The sequence below is a fragment of the Halyomorpha halys genome, unplaced genomic scaffold (genome assembly GCF_000696795.3).
Source record: "Halyomorpha halys isolate HHAL.00 unplaced genomic scaffold, Hhal_1.1 Scaffold432.1, whole genome shotgun sequence".
NCBI lineage: Eukaryota > Metazoa > Arthropoda > Insecta > Hemiptera > Pentatomidae > Halyomorpha > Halyomorpha halys.
The window spans coordinates 420578-431009 of record NW_027112419.1 but is presented as its reverse complement, the minus strand read 5'-3'; the positions used below and the strand labels follow the sequence as shown (position 1 = coordinate 431009).

General features: G+C 30.2%; 2 long non-coding RNA genes across 2 annotated transcripts; both read left to right on the top strand.

Moving 5' to 3' along the window:
* The first annotated feature begins 745 nt into the window (after positions 1-745).
* LOC136796476 (uncharacterized) lies at positions 746-3229 on the top strand. The gene is made up of 2 exons (XR_010844190.1): positions 746-907; positions 2912-3229. It is a non-coding gene; the product is annotated as an uncharacterized lncRNA (long non-coding RNA).
* Positions 3230-8586: 5357 nt separating this feature from the next.
* On the top strand, positions 8587-9116 carry LOC106682614 (uncharacterized). Its single transcript, XR_001343455.2, has 2 exons — positions 8587-8709; positions 8863-9116. It is a non-coding gene; the product is annotated as an uncharacterized lncRNA (long non-coding RNA).
* The last annotated feature ends 1316 nt before the right edge of the window (positions 9117-10432 follow it).

Genomic DNA, 10432 nt, shown 5'->3' with positions numbered 1-10432 from the left:
CACTATATCTCATTTTTTATAAATGTTAACTGGAATGAGAAGAATAAGATAGCTTATTTTATTATAAGGGGTAGTCTCCTTATTTCTACTCCGGTTGTGACAGATAATTATTTATTCTGTTAACTTTAGTCGTGAGTCAAGCCTTTGGGTTCTGGAACACTCCTGGGGCACACTCAGCCTCTTCAAAGTTATCCTAATTGGGGAAAATCCAGGTGGTTAAACATGATCTTGAAAAAATCATATCCTAGCTCAATTTTTGTACAGTACTTTCTTAGAAAATACTTAACTTTGTGGATTATAGCGGTACAGTTTTCAATATTTTTTTTTATAAATCCAGGATTTTATTATATTACTTTTAATTTAATAGCAATTTTGAACAATTCACGAAAGTTTTTCAACATTTTCGATTAAATCGATCCTCTGTAGATGCCACTTAAGTGAATCGATTTTTCACATTTTTTCGATTTTCTCAAAAACGGATCGTATTTTGGACTCGATGCAAGTTTATGAAATTCACGAATTTTTTTTAAATTTATCTGTAGAGTCATAGATGTCCTAAAAGCGTTAACGCAGGCCACGAAAGACGATTCATGGACCAATCACTTACAACCAAACAAGGCAGTGAATAATTGCCGCCATTAAATCAGTTCCAAAAAGACTTGTAAAGACATTATGTTAATGCGGGAGATGCAGTTCTTGTGTTTTTGCAGCGATGCACCACCGGTTGCATTCTTCACCGCAGCAGGTCCTCAAGGGCGACGGGGGCTTTTCCTTTTTCCTTCTCAAGTTCTTGGCCAATGGGAGGATGAGGATCCTCTGCCAGTTCACTATATATGTCCTGTGTCATCTTTGGTCAGCATCAGGTACATTCGAACCAGTAACAGCAATGGCAGCATTCAGAGTTTTCGTAAGTAATTTATATTTATCAATTAATAAATTATTTGTTCTAGAGGAAACAAAATCGAGATTAAAACTTTTTACAAAAATGTTAATTTTTATAAATATATCTGTCATCAGACGGAAATGCTCAAAACTTCAGACTCATTCGTGGATAATAATTTAAATTTTAAAATACAATGAAATAATAATTTTTTGTTGCGATGGTCTTCTTATGTAAGTTCTGATGTTCATTTATGAAAATGAAAAAAAATTATACGATGATTGTTCGTATGAAGGTTGTTGGAGGAAAACCCAATGGGTATATATTTCTAATAAACAGATTTAAATTTCCAAACATTATTGTGGCTATAGAGGACGTCAAAGTAAAATAAAATAATTTTCGAAATATAATTAGAATAATATTGTTCATTATTATCAATGAAAATTCTAAATTTATCTTTTTAGAGTAACAGGTTTTCCCCTAAGCATCAATATTTGAGGCAATAAGTCATAAAAAGTTATTACTGAAATCTTTGTTGAATTCAAGTGTTTAAACCTATTTTTTTAAAGGCTGATTTTGTAAATTCAGACATATTAGCCTTTAAAACGGGACGCCTTGTTTCGCTTGCCGGGAGATTTTTAATCAGTTTAAATCATTTAAGGATTATGCTTGGTTCATAATATACAGAGCTTATAAAACTTTATTTATTTTATTACTGTTAGGTAAACAGTTTTTATGCCATGCATAGACAAATACAGATTACTAAATAATTGAAAACTAAATTAAATAAAAACTTTGAAATGAAAATTCATTTAAAAGATTTTAAGACAAAATTTTTTATTGGTATCAATAGATAAATTGAAATATTTCTGCTTTATATATTTTAACTTATAGGCTAAGTGAAAAAGTTATACTGTTTTTGTGTTTTCATGGTTGCAATAAAAATTGCCAATTACTAATTAACAATTAACAATTTACTACTATTCTCATAAAAATAATAATAAACAAGAAAAACATTTATTTTATTTAGTTCATTATAAAATCCTTTGATGTTTTGTATTGTATTGTATATATTGTATTAATCTCGTTTTGCAACCAATAACGAGAGATGTTTAGTTATTTCAAATAAACGTACTTTGGAGATCTTTTGGAAATCGTCGTTTAAGAAATCGACATTTAAGCTGTCAGATGTAAAATGTCATTAGAGTGCTAATGGTTAGTTTCTCTACACGCCTATAACATTCCAATTTAATTTAGATCAGATTTACTAAATGTATTATAATATACAGTTGTAAATAGCAATAAATAAATATTAAAAAAAAAAAAGCTCTGTCAGAATAATTTAATTTGGATATGACATAGCTGCTATTAAATACAAACTTAATTGTACACGGATAAGACTAGTTTAATTGAAATCGTTTCATCTGTTTTGGAGAAAATGTCTAATAAGTCGAACTGTGCAAAAAAGTTGCAGTAACATCCCAGGCTTATATCTGCCTTAAAAAACCTTTAGGTTTTTGAGAAAAGCGATTCACATACATACACACCATTTCGCACAATGAAAATATAAGGCAGTTTTGCACTTTTCATTTTTGATGATTTTTGGAGGCCACCATCTTTCCCCGCCATTACTTTCCTAATTAAAACATGTTTCCAAAGGAAACCATCTAACAAATAAGTCGGCTATTTCCTTTCTTTTTTTTCTTAGGTCCAAAAATTGAGGGAGAGCCGTGCCCCATCCCCTGATCCACTCTGCCTACGCCCATGTTTATAGAATATGTTTGTAAAAAAATGTTGTCAACCTAATTCAGTCATTTTGATCACTATACAATGGTTGACGTGTCTAGAATCAAGTAAGGCTATTTATGAATTTCGAAATTCTTGAAATTATTGTTAAACCACTTTCCCTAGAGCTCTGATGATGTAGAATGTTTTTAATTATAGGCCTAAGCACATAGAAACAAAAAAATTCCTGTTTCTCAAATCATCACTTGTTTAAATATAAAGTGCTATAATGTCTTGGTATTACAGGTAGTCTTCGCAGTGGCAGCCATCTGCGCCGTGGCGGCCGCGGAGGAGAAGAAAGAGGAAATGATGATGAAGTACGCAGATGACGACGGCTCCTATTGGCCTGGCAAGTACGAGAGGTCCCTGGTGATGCCCATAGTCCCAGGAGTGGTACCTGCAATGCACGCTGTACACCCAGCGGTCTACCCATATGGATACGCACATCTCCCAGCAGCCGCCAGGACCTATGTCATCTAAACTGCAATAATGAACCAGGCGTCTCTATTGGTTTACGATATGTTTTATGTTATGTGAGAATAAATCGGTCTTTTTCTTTTTAAATTGCGTTTATTTGTGTATTAAGCATCTCACAACCTGTAGAGTGATATTGATAGAATGTGTTACGGGCTGAAAGAAACAAATTGAAGTTGTATGGTGAAAACATCAAAAGCTATCTTCACCAAATCGAAACCCCTCTTATATACTCCTCCTAATTACTTTTTACTTTATTTCAATAACGATCCTATTCCGTTCAAAAAACCTTAAATTTAACCCTGTTAAAAACCTCGAAGTTATCCCCCTAACATGTCCTGGAAAAATGTATCCGGAATATCCATGAAATCCATCTTTATCCTTAAGCAGTTTCATAGAATCCACCAAACCAACCTTTGCCTTTAAAAAACGATGAGTTGCTGTTATTTTTCCCCATTTTGGTTACAGTTGCCGAGTATATGGGGAACTCAGGGATGAATTTGAAGGGAAATAAGAACACCATTCTGTTCAATGATCAAGCCCTTTTTAAATTTTTTTTTTGAATTCCTTCATAATTTGGGTATTCATATCATTGGGATGTTCCGCATATGTTGTCTATTATACCAATTTAAAGTGGTTTTCACCCTCTTTCTAATAGCTTTACTTGTTTCTCTCCTATTCATATTCCTAAGAAATAATAAATCTTCCTATGTCATTGTTCTCATTAAAATCATGAGGGGCGTAAAATCATTTCTTTCCGTTCCTCTATTCACTCCTTAAACACCAGAACACAACTAATCAATATTTATACTGCATCATGTAGAACTGATTCCTTTTACAAATAATTTCTTGTCCGTTCTTCCTCCTATCCGATGCCCTTGCCTATTTCTATCCGTAATCCCCAACTTTCTTCAGACCTCAGCCATTTTTTCACCAACTTAAATCCCAATCGTCCGATTGAAAGTAATACGTATGTATAGAACTGATGTTTTGAAGTTCGTAGCCAGATCATAAACAATCTTTTTTATGTTTTTTGCTTGTGGTCTTAGGAGACTCCTGGTGTCTATGACTAGTGGTCCTTTTTGCCAACCTACCTGAGTTGCCGTCGCGTACTAACCAAGGTGGGAGTGTCAAGATTCATTATTCGGGAACGCCGAACAATGAATGTTTAACTGCCCCAGGTGGGAAGCGAACCCACCTGCGCCCCAACCCGCACGGCCGTCACGTCCTCTTAGGAGACTAAGTCGCAGAATAAAGAATTTTTTTATATCAATTTATAAGATAAGATTTGGTAAGCTAGTCCATACACATAGTTTCTTTTCTATTCATTAAGCAATTCATACTTTCAGGTATATAAAAATATTGAATGATGAAAGACAATGATTTTAAAAATAAAATCGAGAACAGGAAACAAAGAATATATCGGCCAAAGCAATGAGTGGATTCCATAACCAAATCACATTGAAATTCTATTTCATGTTAATGTTCAAAATCCTAAAACATATTTCAAATACAATGCATTGCCACTAAACCTAAAAAGCAAATTAATACTTAAGGCTTTATTGATTTCATCACATTATTTATTTTTACATTATATGTACATTATATTTTTGTTTTATAAAGGTATAAAGTGTTTTTTAAAATAACTCGTTCAGTCGTAAAAGTTGTAGAAATGGAAATAAATATTAAGAAGAAATTTAGCATAAATTAATTCGGATTGTCAATTTTTTCTTCACCTTAAACGTCGTGAAAATTGAATCAAAAAATATTTTATGAAATAAAAAGGCAGTATGAAGAAACATAAAATAGTTCAGAGCTAAGAATCGATATTGATCAATAAATCATTATGGTTGATAAACATCTCCATCCAGGGTCGAAAGTTTCATTAGTAATAGTCATCACAGCTTATAAAATCGGACAAGTATAAAGTGGGTAGAATAGCATCTATTATAGATCTATATCTATAATATAATATAAGATATCTAGAATAGAATAGTTCATCCAAATGGCAGTTGATTCCGAGAAAGGTAACCTACAGCCAATGTCATCATGTTGATATGATGTCAGCCTCCATATAGGCACTATAAAGGCTTGTGTTCCAATCAAGGGGAGTAGAATTGAACCTGTCACATCATCATGAATAGAAAAGGGAGAAAGGGAAATAAGAGAATGAGAAAGGTAAATATGAAAATAAAGAATACTTCTGTCTCTTCACTACCGAAGGTAGGGAAACTTTTAATTGATGCGGAAAGTAAAAACGATCGGCACCAACCCCACACTCTGTTTTTAGACCAGGATTATGAGGACTTAACGGTTCCATAATTAAAAAACGAGTTGGTATATACTTATCAAGTCTATACCTAAGTAAATCTGAAATGGTAAAGTTCAAAAGTGTTTGAATGAGTTGACGTCGACTGACCCGCACCTATATTTCGAAAAAGGTCCATCCTTAGATTTGTTCTAAATCTTGAAAAAGGTATATAAAGGTGTAGAATAGTGTGGAAAGTATATAATATAAATTTTATCAAATTTCATCAACTGCTTCGCTTATCTATGAGGAAAAGTATTTTCCTTGATGGTTTGCTTACCCTTTTTCTTGGAGATCAACTACTTGATCATTTAAACTTTTTTTGTTTATTCTTTTTCTTTTAGAACCTTTTGCTGATTTAATTTAAATGTTTGTGAATGCCTTTAATATAAATAATTAGTTGTAATTCTACAACCTAATTTTCAAAGGATGTTATTTGTTAAACATAACAGGCAGAAGACCCGAAACATTGTTGAGTTGATATAAAGAATAAAGAAGCGATATAAAGGCTAAAAAATAAAGTCTTGAAAATAAATATAATAAAGTTATAACTAATAATAGCCTTTGGAACTTGATTTGGAGGATTACAATTAATTATTTATATTAAAGGCATTCACAAACATTTAAAATAAATCAGGAAAAGGAAAAAATTAACAAAAAATAGCTTCAATGATCAATTTTAGATTTTCAATTTTATATTGAAAATATTATGAAGAGTGAGAGGTCAGTTGATTTGAAATATGTAAGAGATTTGGCCAAATTAATATAATAAAGTTTTACTATTTACTTTTTATTTAGTCTGCAAAAGTTTTCATTAATTCAATTCCAAATTTAATTATATCTATTTAATATTTTACTATCTAAACTTTATCTACATATATTCACTATCAACTAATGTGTCATTAATAATTATAAAAAATTGAATGTTACAATACTTATTTATTTATTTGGATTTTTTTTTCTCAATCAGAAATGAAATTAATCGTTTGTATAAAATGATAGAAATTTTTATTTAAAATCAAATCAAATTATATAAGCTGAAGGAGGGGGATACAGCATCCTAGAAACGTCCAAGATATTAATATACGAATTAAGAACTACTGTGTTTTAATTTTTGATCTTAGGACGGGATAAGAAGTTAAATACATTATTTATATTAACTCATATATATTTTTTTTCATTTTTTCCAATCTGTATATTACATTATCTTACGCAATATGAACTATTTATACTGTCTCATACTCTCACTCAGTCTCCACTGGACCTCAATATCAGGGACAAGACTGGGATCTCTTGGAGCTTAACGGAGGAGGCTTAGTTCGGAGTTCCCATGGCAGAATATATATATATTTTTATTATTTGATTAGTTTAATTTTATTATATTTTTGATAAATACTTATATTTTCATTTATACACACCATGAGAGTAATTTATTTTATTTGTTATTATTATTTTAAATTTAATATGTTTTCATTTAATTCAGTGAGTACTATGGTCATCATTTACATTTTTTTTCTTTTGTTCTTCTATTTGTGTATATATTGTATGAATGCAAATTTGAATACTGATACATAATGTCCTTAATTTTGTGCAGATTGTATTAAATTTCTTCAATAAATAATATACAAAAAAAACTTTTTCGAATAAATTATTTACGATTTCGCAATTAATTTATTATTAATTTTTTTTCCTATAATCATAAATTAAGGACTAAACATGTACTATAATTTTGAGTTCGTACGCGAAAAAATCTGTAGAAAATACTTATTAAAACTCTACTACAAAAATCTGTAGGTTGATATGAGAAGAAAAAGTGGTAATAAGTAACATAAAAATAATTTAAATATACCACTTCAACCCCAATCAGTGTTAATTATAAATATAATAATTAATTATTTTTTAAAACTACCTTGAACTCGGAGTTCAATATTGATACCCATCGGTAACTCCACTCAGGACAGGATACTGGATGCAAATTACTGCATTGATGATCCTATACATATTCAGCTGATAATGACTCAATCAAGATACAAACTGATTGAATGAGGGAAAATGACCGAATTCTTAAGAGACGAGAGGACTGCAAGTTATTAGTTCATTTAATTACCTGAACTTGAAAATAAATATAATATTTTCAAAATTGGAGGATGCTTTGCAATTTTCTGGAAATGATTGTGAGTACTTTTTCGTAAAGAATGAGGGAAGTTAGAAAAACTGAAGTTAGTTTTTAAAAAAGATTCATCTATTTAAATCCATTAAAAAATAACCCTATTTGCTCGGAATTTACCTTAATGTCTACATTTCAGGTTGTGTCTCAGCAATAATTAACTTTTTAATTATTATACCAACCAATAGTTGGAAACTGCCCTTTCAACTTGAGTTGTAATGAAGCCATTATATTTATAGTTGCATGACTGATCATTCTGTATAGTATGATATATTTTTTTTTTACTGTTACTGAACATGACTTTTTCCCCGTGTCGGTATGACTCATTTTCTGTAAGGAATTGGGATATAACCCGTAGAGACTTTCTTATTTATTTTGATGTGGACTGTCTAAGTACTTGTATTATATATGGTATGTGTATTCAATTTTATAAAATATACATGAATGACGTTTTCAACAAACTACTTATGGGATTAAGATATTTGACTAAAACATAGCAAACGAGCAAAATACTGCATAATAAGAACAATGAGGAAAAAGATATATTAACATCGTGTTAAATCAAATTTAAATAAGTAAAATTTATTATTCAACTAAGAAACTAATGGAAATATTTAAAAAAAAAAAAAAATTGGCGATTTGAGTTGATGGCCCACTTTATAGATACGATAGAGTAGATTTTGAAGTAGAAGAAACTTTTTTTTTTAATCAAAATTTAAAAAATAATATAATATATGGTGGTGATTTTACAATTTGTTTAAAAATTATTAAGACTTATTAGTAAGAATGTAAAGAGGTGTTTTCTGCTCTATTTCATCTCCAGACTGATAAAAAAAATTATACATTATGTTAAATTATACTATGATAAGCAACTATAATTTTACGAAAAACACACCCATATGTAATATTATATAAACCTTTAGGGCATATTTATAATATAAGAATTTTAAATAATTTAACGAACAGGTTCCGAAAAAAACATGAAGACCTTGAGGTTTTCCAGTATATATAGGAGGCGGGCCTACCAGAGGAGCATCAGTTCTACTGGACAAGTATAACAGATATCTTACAACAATGGTTTCCATCAAATTCCTTGTGAGTATTAGTCTGTTTATGTTTATAAAATTTAAAAATTAAATAATTCTTCAATTGATCTTCTATTTAAAAGTGCAGAAGATATATGGTTTCTTCTTAATACTCAATGTACTTTTTCTTTTTATATTTACTTTATTCTTTCTCCACTTGCAGTTCTTCGTGGCTTTGGCCATCGCTTGCGTCGCCGCCTTCCCAGAAGAGGCCCAGAGGGTTAAGAAGCAGGTCTTCTACGGAGGCTACCCATACTCCTACACCGGATACTCCGCTCCTCTCGCCTACTCCGGCGCTTACCCAGGATACTCCGCTTACTCTAGCTACCCCTACTACTACTAGGACACTCTCTTCATCTAAGCACAACATGTAATTTTCGGCTCCAATACTCAATAAATTTCCGTTGTTTTTAAAAATATGTGTTATTAGTAGTAATATTCCTATTCCCAAAAGCTATTTATTGAAAACATTATGAAATCAAAGGTAATGATCAATTTTTAGATATTTAAGGTTTATTAATATCATTACGTCATTCGCTGAATCACGCTCATTATAAAAGGAATACTGGAAATCAATCATTCTCCCAGTTTTCGCACTTTTATGACAAAATTGTCAATTAGTAGCTGATTTTTTTGTGAAGACCATATTTAACACAGAATTTTTATCACCTTATAATTAAATAATGTATTAATTTTTCTTTTCAAGTAGAAATCGTATTTAATCATAAAAGTACGATACACTACCTATGATAATTACTGAAACATGTTGATTATTTATTTTCCTACTTTTGTTGTGGTTTGTTTCTTCATAGCTGTTGATAATTAAAATAGTATCCAATAATCATGCTATGTTTATTTACTGGGAAAAATAGTACTGATGTCTAAAAATGTGTAAATAAGTATTTATTTTTAATTGTAATAATCCTGATCTCGAAAAAAAATTTTGTTGAGAATGTTAGTTTTAAAAACTTCAATATTTAAGTAAGTACTAACAGCAATGGCTTACACGAAACATATCAATCAATTGATCAGTATTGGAGTACTGACATAGTATGGTGAACAACAAATAAGGAAATTCGGTTTTGGACTAATATCAGAAATTGTTCTATTAGGTTAAATTATATCCCAATTTTATAAGATGATTTTAATAATATAGCTGTAAAGTCCAACATATTATGTGACGGTTGGTGTATAAAATATCGATCTTGAAAATAATATCAACTCACTTAAACTGTCTAGATGAGATTGATAACCTGTGGAATTGGAATATTTACTTATTTGAAGGGTATAAGATCTTTAAATTTATTGGCTTTGACAACAGTTTTCTGACTTTAAATTATTTTAATTTTGGAAGTATATCAATGCCTAAGCTCTAAGCTGATTATTAGTGTATTCTATGTTTATATATACATACATATGTTAGAATATAACTTAAACATTTTCTTGGTTTATTCATAAAGGCTTTATCCCATACTAAAAAACCAAACAAAAAATAAATATCTAAATTGGACCATTATTAGGAAAGATGCGTATAGAAAAACGTTGTTTTTAAATGAATTTTTTAAAAATTTATTTATTGATATTTACAACTGTATAAAAAATACAACAAGTAAATTTGATCATAATGACATAATGATATGATAAAGCATTTAGAGAAACTACCCAGTAGTAGAACTCTAAAAACAGTTTACAATATAAGGTCACGAGGCCATCTTCTTTTCAGGCGCCTCGGA